We start from the raw sequence: 10,109 nt of genomic DNA, 5'->3' as shown, positions 1-10,109 counted from the left end.
ATGTCTCATCATGTCTCCAATCTCAGAGTTCACCTGCATTCAGCTGCAAACACATATTTCGTCCCAAGCTCCAGCAGGAGCCTTAAAAACCTACCCAACAGTGCTCTCATCATTACATTATCTAAAACGAGCTCACCCCACCCCAGCGCTCCACACACTTCAATTTAGGATGGGCAGCTAATGCTGGGGCTGTCAATGATACGATCTTCCCAGAGACTCTCTCCCAGGTAAATACATTTCCTTTAACTCTCCTCTGGAAATGCTCTCTTCACCCATACAGCTGCATTTCCTCTTAATGCACACACTGGAAGTCATCGGAGCAGGTAATACATTTCCTGTACTGGGTAACAAGTGCCCGATTACAACACATGAAACACAAATACACAATTTACCCCTGTCCTCTGACCAAACCCCACAACAAGGCCTCGTATTTTCCCTCCTCGCTACCGGATTCTGCGAACAAATCACCCTCATATTTTACCCACCCGCTCTTTCTTGGGGACTTGACCATTCCATGTTTGATGAGCTTCCGAGCTGACAGGCAGTCGCCTCACTTGTGCCGGTTCCAGGGTCCTGATCGGTGTCTCTGACGTCACTGTCTCTGGGCTGACTTTGCTCCTCCTTCACTGCGGCCGGACCACTTTCTATTGGTGCCTGCCTTGGTACCTTGCTTCCCGTAACCCGATCATCTTCCCTCGAAACCCTGCCTGGAAAAAGTCTCTTGAGTGCATTTGGCACCCACTTAAAGAACTTTCCTGAAAAAAAAGATGAATTGCAGATTATAACAGAATGATTTACAGCTGATCAGAACAAGGATTCACAATGGGTGATTATAAAGGAGTCGAGACTGCGTCTGAAGAGATTTGAAGTGGGACTGTGCTAGTGAATATGAACCACACTTCCTGCTGGGTGACCATCCCGATAAGCCGGTGGTTGGGCGCATCCACTCCCAGAAAAAGAACAGAAAATAAACACCGTAATACTGATCATTAGCTACACAGTAGTTGAACACTAATGACCAGGGTATCTTAATGGAACAGTGTCGGGTGATACCGGGAGATATCACTGGGATTATCTCCCACAAGCAAAAATCTCCTGTGACACAAATTCCCCAGTTCACTGCGGCACACAGATCAGACATTGTATTATACCCTATTCCGTTCCCTCGGTCACACTTTCTCCGCCAGCTGTGGCACAAACTATCTCTGGGTCACACACTGACCACTGCGTTAAGGCGCACATTGTCGAGTCCCCTGGGTCACAATCAGTCCATTACCTTGAGATCGATGGTGCCCAGTCACCTGGGTCCCGTTCCGTCCCCTGAATGATGATCGTCATGTAACTGCTATAAGAGTCATTGGCAAATCGTGCTTAGAGAGTTTTAGAGAACTTTAGAGAACTTCGTGAAGTTCCAGTTACTAAACTATTCGAAGGATGTATTTAGGTCGAAAGAGTCCAGTGGATAATGATGATTGTCACTGGACGGAGCATGTTGGGTTTTGTGTTATATAGATAGGCTTGGATCGTTTGCCATAGACCATTGCAGCTTGATGTGTGACCGTACACATGTACATAAAATAAACAGGAAGGTATATAGGTTAGATACTTTGCAGGGTGAGGGAGTCTAAAAACTCGAGCGACAGACAGTACATTTTTTCACGTGGAAGGTGATGGGTATAATTTCCGTGCAACACAAATAAAGTTTCAATGTTGAGAAGCTGTGTGCTGGGAAGAAGATGGCAGTAGGCTACAAGGGAAAGTTGGACAAAGCAACAGAGAAATGGAGCAAGCTCAAAGATAAGCAGGTCAGTATGAATTTGGTGGGCCGAAGCGCCCGTTTCCATGCTATCATTTCTGTTTTATTCCTGCTGGAAACACGGAGTTGAACACAATCACAATGCCGACAAGAGGCAGAGACAGATGGTCACTGATTATACCAGGTTTCTCATCAGAGCTCCTTGGAATTTAAAGTCATGTAGCAGATCAGCTCAATAGCGAAATCTTGGGAAAATTTTGATACCTGCAGTGTCCAGAATTATGGCACCATACTCTCAAAACCTACTTCATCCTCCTCAAGGAGGCACTCTCATCTTGTCAACAAATTACAAATCCTACTCATTTTTACATCGTCAGGTGCAAACACTCACACTGCAACATAATAGGGATTTGTAAAATTTACTCTGCTTTCCTCCACTGCGTTTCTGTTTTAAAGTCCACCGTGCATTACTATTGAGGGCAGACAGCTGCAATCATTTCTCCACTACCATCGTCAGGGTTAAAAGTAGACTTATTACGAATGGTCGTGCAATATGTGCTTATTCACAATAGAACAAAGATACACAATCAAATCCATGAAAGATTATGGGAAAAGACTGACAGGCAATCAGTACTCAAATGACAACTTTGCAAATAGAGCAAGTAATCAAACAGAAGAATAGGCAGATAAATCAATAAATAACGGAAGTGAGAACAACGGTCGTTGATGCCTGGTCAGTTGTGTTCAATGTTCAGTTTAGTGTTGAGGTGAGTGAAGTTATCCACACTGTTTCAGGATCCAGTTGGATAAATGGTTAGAGCTGTTCCTGATCCTGACAGTGTGAGACCAAAGGTCCCTATACCTCCTTCCAGATGGCAGCATTGAGGAGAACTTATGGACCGAATGGTGGAGAAAGCTTTTCCTTTCATGGACTGAGCTGTATCCAACACTTCTTGTCTGCTTTTCAATTCATGGGCATTGGTGTTGCCATACCAGACCTGATGTCACCTGTCAGGATACTCTCTGCTGTGCCGCTTTAGAAGTTTGTCACCACGGGCACACATTATGCCTTCACTTGCTCATGCGCTTGTTTCAACCACCAAGACAGCAAACACTACCAATACCCTCTATCGCCGGTGATGGGAATTTCGAAGGTGAACTAAACTTTACTGTTCCTTTCCCAAGATAGTAACAGACAGATCGAGGCTTCAGCAAAGGGAAGGTGGTCGTTTGACTCTGCTGCAGGGAGAAAATTCCCAGCCTTCCCGTCCTCTCCTTAGAGCTCAAGCTCTCCACTTTTGGCGATATCCTCATGAATGTTTTCTGTACGCTTCCCAACTTAATGGACCCCCTCCCGTGTCATATGTACCGTGTGCAAACAGTTTCAGGGCACTGTGCGTCTGTAACCCTGGTTCCCCCTGTTCGACAACACTTTTCCGGGCTCTACTAATTATATGCATGTCCTGTCCTGGTTTACTTTTACGAAGTTGCCCTTCCAAAACATGAAAATCACGCAATCTACGAAATATAATAATGCTCAGCAACTTTTATCAATGAACGCTTGAGGTCACTTCCACCTCAGGAACCGTACAGAGGTGAAACAGACCCTGACTTTTCCCTGAACTGTTACATCACTCATAAGACCGCCGTCACATTCGTGTCTGTGTTTCACAACCACGTGAATTTGAACCTCCTGTTCCTTTCATTCAAGTGAAGCTTTGCATGGTGAGCGGAGTGATTCCACCATTACCGGCGTCAGGTCCCTGCGCTGTAATTGTTGGATCGATCCGTTAATCAAGGCCTCTTTACCCGTGGGGTCAGTTATCCTGTTTGGTGGCATTTTTTTCTCTGCCCAGTGTGTTTTTCTCCATCTGAACTATTAGGCACCAACATAGAAGGATTTTAATAATAAATATCCCAGTGACCATACCTCTGTCCATTCTGACTGTGACTGATGGTTGTTGATTGTCGTCTTCTTGAACACTTAGGCCCCGGTGCACGGAACTTCCACCTGCTGGAGATGATCTGTATTACAAAGATACAAACAGTGAGTTCGACAGAGTATGATTCATTTGCAAATATGACAGTATCTCCATCTCTTATATCAGAGCAGCAGTGGACCAAACGACCAAGCATCCCCAGTTAACATTAACTTTCACATCATATCTGTATGTTTGCACATGATATCCTGTGATCCTCCTGATGGAGTCACACAGTAATAGACCAGGGATAGAGACCGTTCAGTGCAACGAGATCATGCAAACTACTGTGAACACCAAGATGGTCCAAAATCCTGCGATGGGCCCATATCTCTCCAGACTCCTTCACATCATCTATCCATCCCATCTTCTCTTTTCATGATACTATTGTACCTGCCTCATCCACTCTGGCAGTTCAGTCCACATAATCACCAACCTCTGCATGAAAACGCTGCTGATCTCCGTTTGAAATTTTTCCCTCACATCCAAACTGTTTCCCTAGTTTCCATCACCAGTGACGTCGGGAAAAGACTGTTAACAAGTCAGGTGAAGTCAAGTCAACTTTTATTGTCATTTCGACCATAACTGCTGGTACAGTGCATAGTAAAAATGAGATAACGTTTTACAGGACCGTGGTTTACATGACACAGTCCAAAAAACTAGATTGAACTACGTAATCAAAACAAAAAACACAGAGAAAGCTATACTAGATTACAGACCTGCACTGGACTGCATAAAGTGCACAGAACAACATTACAATAAATAATAAACAGTGACCTTATCTCAGACTCTCATAATTTTAAACATTTCTATAAAGACGCTGCTCATTCTCCTTCATTCCAAAGAGTAAAGAATGTAGCCTGAACATCCTTTCATTGTAACTCAGGCATTTAGTTTTGGCAACATCAATATAATTTTTTTTCTACACTCTTCCCAGTTCAGCCACTCCTTTTCTATAACAGAACGATGTCATCTACAGGAGGGACTCCAAGCACAGCCTCACCAAATGCAAAGGCAAAGGATGTCCTGCCCTCAGTACTCAATATCCTGACCGATGAAGGCCAGTGAACTCCCCACCCTGTACTGCTACGACCTCTGTTCCATTACCTAATGCCCCACCACACATATCATAACTCCGATGATAGCTTTATTTCCAAAACATCCAGTAGGTATTTGTATTGCAATCTATATACTGCTCCACTGCCCATTTCCCGAACTGATCAAGATCCGTTATAATGTACGATTATCTTCATTCCGCGCAGTAACTCTGAATTAATTGTAAACTGCAAGCCTACGGGCCATTCGTTGTGCAGTCGTATCAAAATCAATGTTATAAAGTAGCGAATGTCGAAGTTCCGAAAACTTACCACTCTTTGCTTCCCACCTTCAAGTTAATTTTGAATCCAAGTAAGTCTGTCTCCCTGGACTGAATCGGACCCACTCTTTCACACCAAGCTGCCGCCTGGCACCTCGCCAAAGGCTTTGCTAAAGCTCGAAGTTCAACATCCACTGTCCTAACTTCATTTACAATTTTAGACAATGCCACGGTGACTCCTAATACTGAATTTTTGTTTATGGCATCATACGAATCAGATTTTATAGGGTATTGTCAGGAATTCCAAATGCTAATGCTGGTAAAATTAGAATTTATGTGCTTGCAATCGAAAGTACAAAGTGAATAACTTGACTGAAGGAAACACCATAAAACCGGACAATAAGATTCCGAACTATTTACTCACCACCCCATCGCCTGTCACCTGTCACGCTGTGGTTCTCTCTTCCCTCCGACATCTTTTAAATCTAATTCTCATCCCCTTTTTCTCTCTCATCCTGCCGAATGTTCGCGGCCCGAAAAGTCGACTGTATTTTTTCTCATAGATGAATCATCGCCTGCTGAATTCCTCCAGCATTTTACGTGTGTAGCTTGTATTTCCAACATCCGCAAATTCTCCCTTGTTTGTATCCTTTATTTGGGCTGCGGAGACAATTCCTGTCCCAACAGATCAAGTCGGTCAGTATCGATTTTGACCGTGAGAAAACACACCCTGGTATAGATCAAACAGCACACACAAAATGCTGGTGGAACACAGCAGGCCAGGTAGCATCTAGAGGGAGAAGCACTGTCGACGTTTCGGGCCGGGACCCTTCGTCAGGATCTGATGTGTGTTGTTTGAATTTCCAGCATTTTACATTTTGTATGTGTTGTTTGAATTTCCAGCATCTGCAGATTTCCTCGTGTTTGCTGGTATAGATTAGTTCAATTTGCGATAAAATGCACTTACACTCTGCCCAATATCATCCCTACACCTGATCTCTGACACAGGCAAGTTCTGAATCAGGTGTAGCCTCACTTTCAACTTGTGAATTCCAAAAATAACCTATTTTTTGTGTGGCAGAGATGGTAATAGAAAAGATGAATGTATCGCAATGAAAACGCTTTTGCATCTTGCAATTGAACAAAATGAAAACATAATCTACTGCTTTCCCGTCATTCGTGACCAATGGACTCTTCTGGGGCTTGCAGCCTGCGGAGCCCGACTAATTACAGACCTCCAGCTAAAATATACACCTTGGACCAGTACTCCCTGTCTTCTAAGGACAAGCCAACTCGGAATCCTTGTGCCCAATTTTCTAGATGAGCCTCCCATGAGGGAACTTTTCAGAACTATAAACCGAGCTCCAAATCTCCCAGGACTCCTTACAATCGGTAAAGTGCCGCAGTGTCTCGGCTATTCCCAGTTCTAAATCTGAGAATCCCGTATACCCAGGACAGACCTGGAAACTGATAATTATTTGACTGGGTGGGATGCCGGGCTGTGGGTCACCAGAGGGTGGGAATATATTTCAACGCGTCTCCAGCAGTTAAATTGAGAACACGTGATCATTGTCTTACTATTGAGTGGGATCTGGAGCAGCGCAATTAGCTGCCATATTTCCCGTAGTGCGAAAGCAAAAAAAATGTTTTAATATAGAATTGAAAATGAAGCAGTGCAAGCTCAGTGCAGGAGTATTTTATTCGTTACACACATGTTGGATTTTTGTTTATCTTCAGCTGGTGCCTAACTTTCAGGATGAATTAATGGGCGAAGGCAGTGAGTGGTTGTAGATGTTTGTCTCTCTGACTGGGTGTTTGTGACTCGCGGTGCGCTGCGGAGAAAAGGGTTTAGTGTTTTATTGTTTATGATATTAACAATTTAGATTATACATGAAAAGGTGGTGAAACTGGAACACCATCTTTGCATATTATACTAAATTTGAAAATTTGCGGGTGCAGTAGAACGTGTGAAAATCTACGAAAATTACAAATAGCTGAGAAATTGTCTTGACAACTTGAAGAGCGAATTTAATGCAGACCAGAGTGACGTGAAGCAATTTCGCAGTAAAAAAAAATATTGGTAATGATTGGTAAGGGTCTGCGATGTGTGTCAAAACAAACTGACATAGGAACACAGATCCATATTCCCGTGAAGGTGGCACCAGAGTTAGAAAGGGTTGTAACGTGCGGTTTGGGCCTATTGGCCTTAATAAATTAAGGTATTGAGAAGCGGATTTGGGAGTGAATGCTACAGTTGTAAAAGACACAGAGAATCCAAATTTTTAGAATTTTGTGCAGTTCTGTTCTACTTTGAGGTACAATCTCAATAACCGTGAAATACTGCAAGTAGAATTACGCGGTGTGGACAGTGTTTCTCCACAACCCGACGCCTCACTGCAGAATTACCAACCTGGACTGAAGCTCATATACTACCAGTTCCATATTCTTAGAGACGTCTTCCTAATATTATAACCCACACACAGACTCCCCTGGGACGCTTTGGTGTTTGTAGGATTACCAATCTGCACTGTAGCCCGTTTCCTGCCAGTTCTATATTCTCAGAGACTCCATCGCAATATTATAACACACACACACTGAGTCCCCTGGGACGTATTAGTCGTGGGTTGTGGAATTCCTGCCATTTCCGATTCACAAACTAAGGCAAACCTAATGACCCTCTGCCTTGGCCGGGACTCATCAGTCCGTATATTGTGAGAGGATGCGGATACAGTTCAGCTAGTCTTCAGCAGCAAAACTGATCATATTTGATCACTGTTGTGGGATCACTGGCTGCCATGTTTCCCACAGTGTAAAATTATAAAGTAGAAAATGCTGGGATCTCAGTACATCAGACTACATCTCTGAAAGGAGAAATGGTGGAAGACCCAGTTCCAGAACTGAGACTGTCCAAGATGTTACCGATCTGCTGATGATTCCAGAATTTTCTCTTTTTACTTTAAATATCCTGCAACAGCAGTTTTCCCCTTTTTCATGTTAATGCACAGACAGTAAATGATTGCAGAATGTCTGGAACATCCGAAAATTTGTAAATGCCATTCCCACCTCCATCAATTTGTTAGTTCAGAGTTCATTCTGACCCTGGTGGAACATCCCACACGGTCAATGCTCACAGCATCCTTTCCTCCCACTATCATTCTGTTACATTTGTTCCCGAGGCCACTGTCTCTACTCCGAGAGGCGGTGACCACAGAGCGATAAAATGTGCAACACTTGCTGCAGCTCTGACTTCCAGAGCTAACTTCCAGTTACCCTGGAAACGGAGGAAGTGGCTCACTGAACATAACCGAACAACGGAAATAACAGGTTCAACGTCACATGCTATGAGTTTCATCAGAACAAAGATTAACACTGCAACCATTTTGTAACAGTGAAACTAAAATTGTAATGGCTGGATTTAATCTGCCTTGTGTTGTATTCAATTAAATCTCTGGTAGTTCCAGCTCACTAAAACGATTCCTCGATAACTCAATGAGCTGAAAGGTGCAAGACAATACCACACAAAAAAGAGAAATGTTAGAAGAAGCATTGCTGATAGATAGCATTGAGGAGATGGGATACAGACTGGACAGAGGTTGATGAAAATAACACGGAATGAGCAGAATGAACCAAGTTGCATGCTCTCCAGTGTGCTGAGATGGACCTCTGACCTCACAATGTACATTGCATCATATGTCTACCTGCACCACATTTTCACCTCAACGTACTGTTGTAATGTATTGATATTCATGGATGGTACTGAAGACAGGATTTTCACTAAACCTCGGTTTATGGCGATAATAAACGATACCCCTCTTTAATTGTGTTGGAATTATTAGGCAGACTGATCTTCTGCTTTGAAACTTCTGGAGGGAGACGTCGCTGAGTTGCACAAATAAGCGAGGATTCGTGATAAATGGAAAAGGCTTAATTCTCGCATTAACTCGGAAACATTGCCTGCACTTCGACAAGTCGTAACAGTGTAATGGAGTCAAGAGAACAATTGTCCATCCACACCGTGAGGACGTGAGAGATCTGGATCTCACTGTCCTGTCTGAACGGAGGAAAGGTGAAACTACCTATACACGTGGAGGAGTCTCCCGAGGGTGCGATTACTCTGTTTAACCCTCGAGTCTGCAAGAAAACAACAGGCCGAATTGCCGCTTCCGGTGTACTGGAATTATGTAAAACAATTATCGACCCCAGGCATCGATCCAAGTGAAGATTTTAAGCCAATAATTTCAAATCTTAAGGACCAGGTGATGGAGGTAAAATCCCCTGGGTACAACTGAACGGGTGGGTGTATTCGCGGCATCAGCAGCTCCTCCCGCTCCTCGGACCAGAACACCAGGAGCTGAGAGGCGGCTATCTCAGGCGGTTCGGTGCGAAGGCAGCGAGGCGAGGCAGCCTATTCGGGTAAGTCAGCGAGACTCTCTGCCCGACATCAGATCTCCGTATTCGGGACCGGATTCAATACTCACCGGAGGGAACTTGATATCTTTGCGCGCAGGCAGATATCCGTCTCCCGGCTCCCGCCGACGATCCGCTTCTGCACAGAACGGATAGAAAATACCGCCCATCCGGAGGCTGAGCATGCGCAGTACAATTGCCTCGTCGATACAGCGGGGGCGGGGCCGCGGGAATAAATCGGCGGATGCTGCAGATCTGCGGTAAAATATGATCACGTGATCGATGGGTTGGTCAATTTCAGTCAGGTTTAACATCACCGACAGGAGTAATAAAATTTGTTGCCTTCACGGCTGCGGTACAATAATAAACAGAAAAAAAACACAATGAATTACAATAACTATATACATTATGTAGGTTCATTCACTGTAGTGCAAAATAAAACTAAACAATAAAAAACAAACTAGGCAGGCTTAACCGAAGTGCAATCGTTTTTGAGAAGACCAGATAAATGGAAAAGGCTTAATTCTCCATTAATTGCGGTTACATATCGGGACACATTGGCTACACTTTGGCAGGTCATAACAGGTGAATTGGGTAAAAAGAAACTCCCACCCATATCGAGAGAACGTGAGATCTGGATCTCACAGTCTTG

The 10,109-nt window shown here is 43.9% G+C and overlaps 2 long non-coding RNA genes across 2 annotated transcripts in view; both read right to left on the bottom strand.

Annotated features, from left to right (window-relative positions):
* Positions 1 to 10,109, bottom strand: part of LOC140721243 (uncharacterized) — a 219,605-nt gene that overhangs the window by 57,226 nt on the left and 152,270 nt on the right. The gene's annotated exons all lie outside the window — the stretch shown is intronic.
* LOC140721250 (uncharacterized) lies at positions 643 to 9,631 on the bottom strand. The gene is made up of 3 exons (XR_012097354.1): positions 9,529 to 9,631; positions 3,687 to 3,781; positions 643 to 755 (listed from the first exon to the last, which is right to left on the bottom strand). It is a non-coding gene; the product is annotated as an uncharacterized lncRNA (long non-coding RNA).

This window comes from Hemitrygon akajei, unplaced genomic scaffold, assembly GCF_048418815.1.
Source record: "Hemitrygon akajei unplaced genomic scaffold, sHemAka1.3 Scf000053, whole genome shotgun sequence".
In the NCBI taxonomy this organism is placed as follows: Eukaryota; Metazoa; Chordata; class Chondrichthyes; order Myliobatiformes; family Dasyatidae; genus Hemitrygon; species Hemitrygon akajei.
This window is presented reverse-complemented; position numbering and strand designations above follow the sequence as displayed.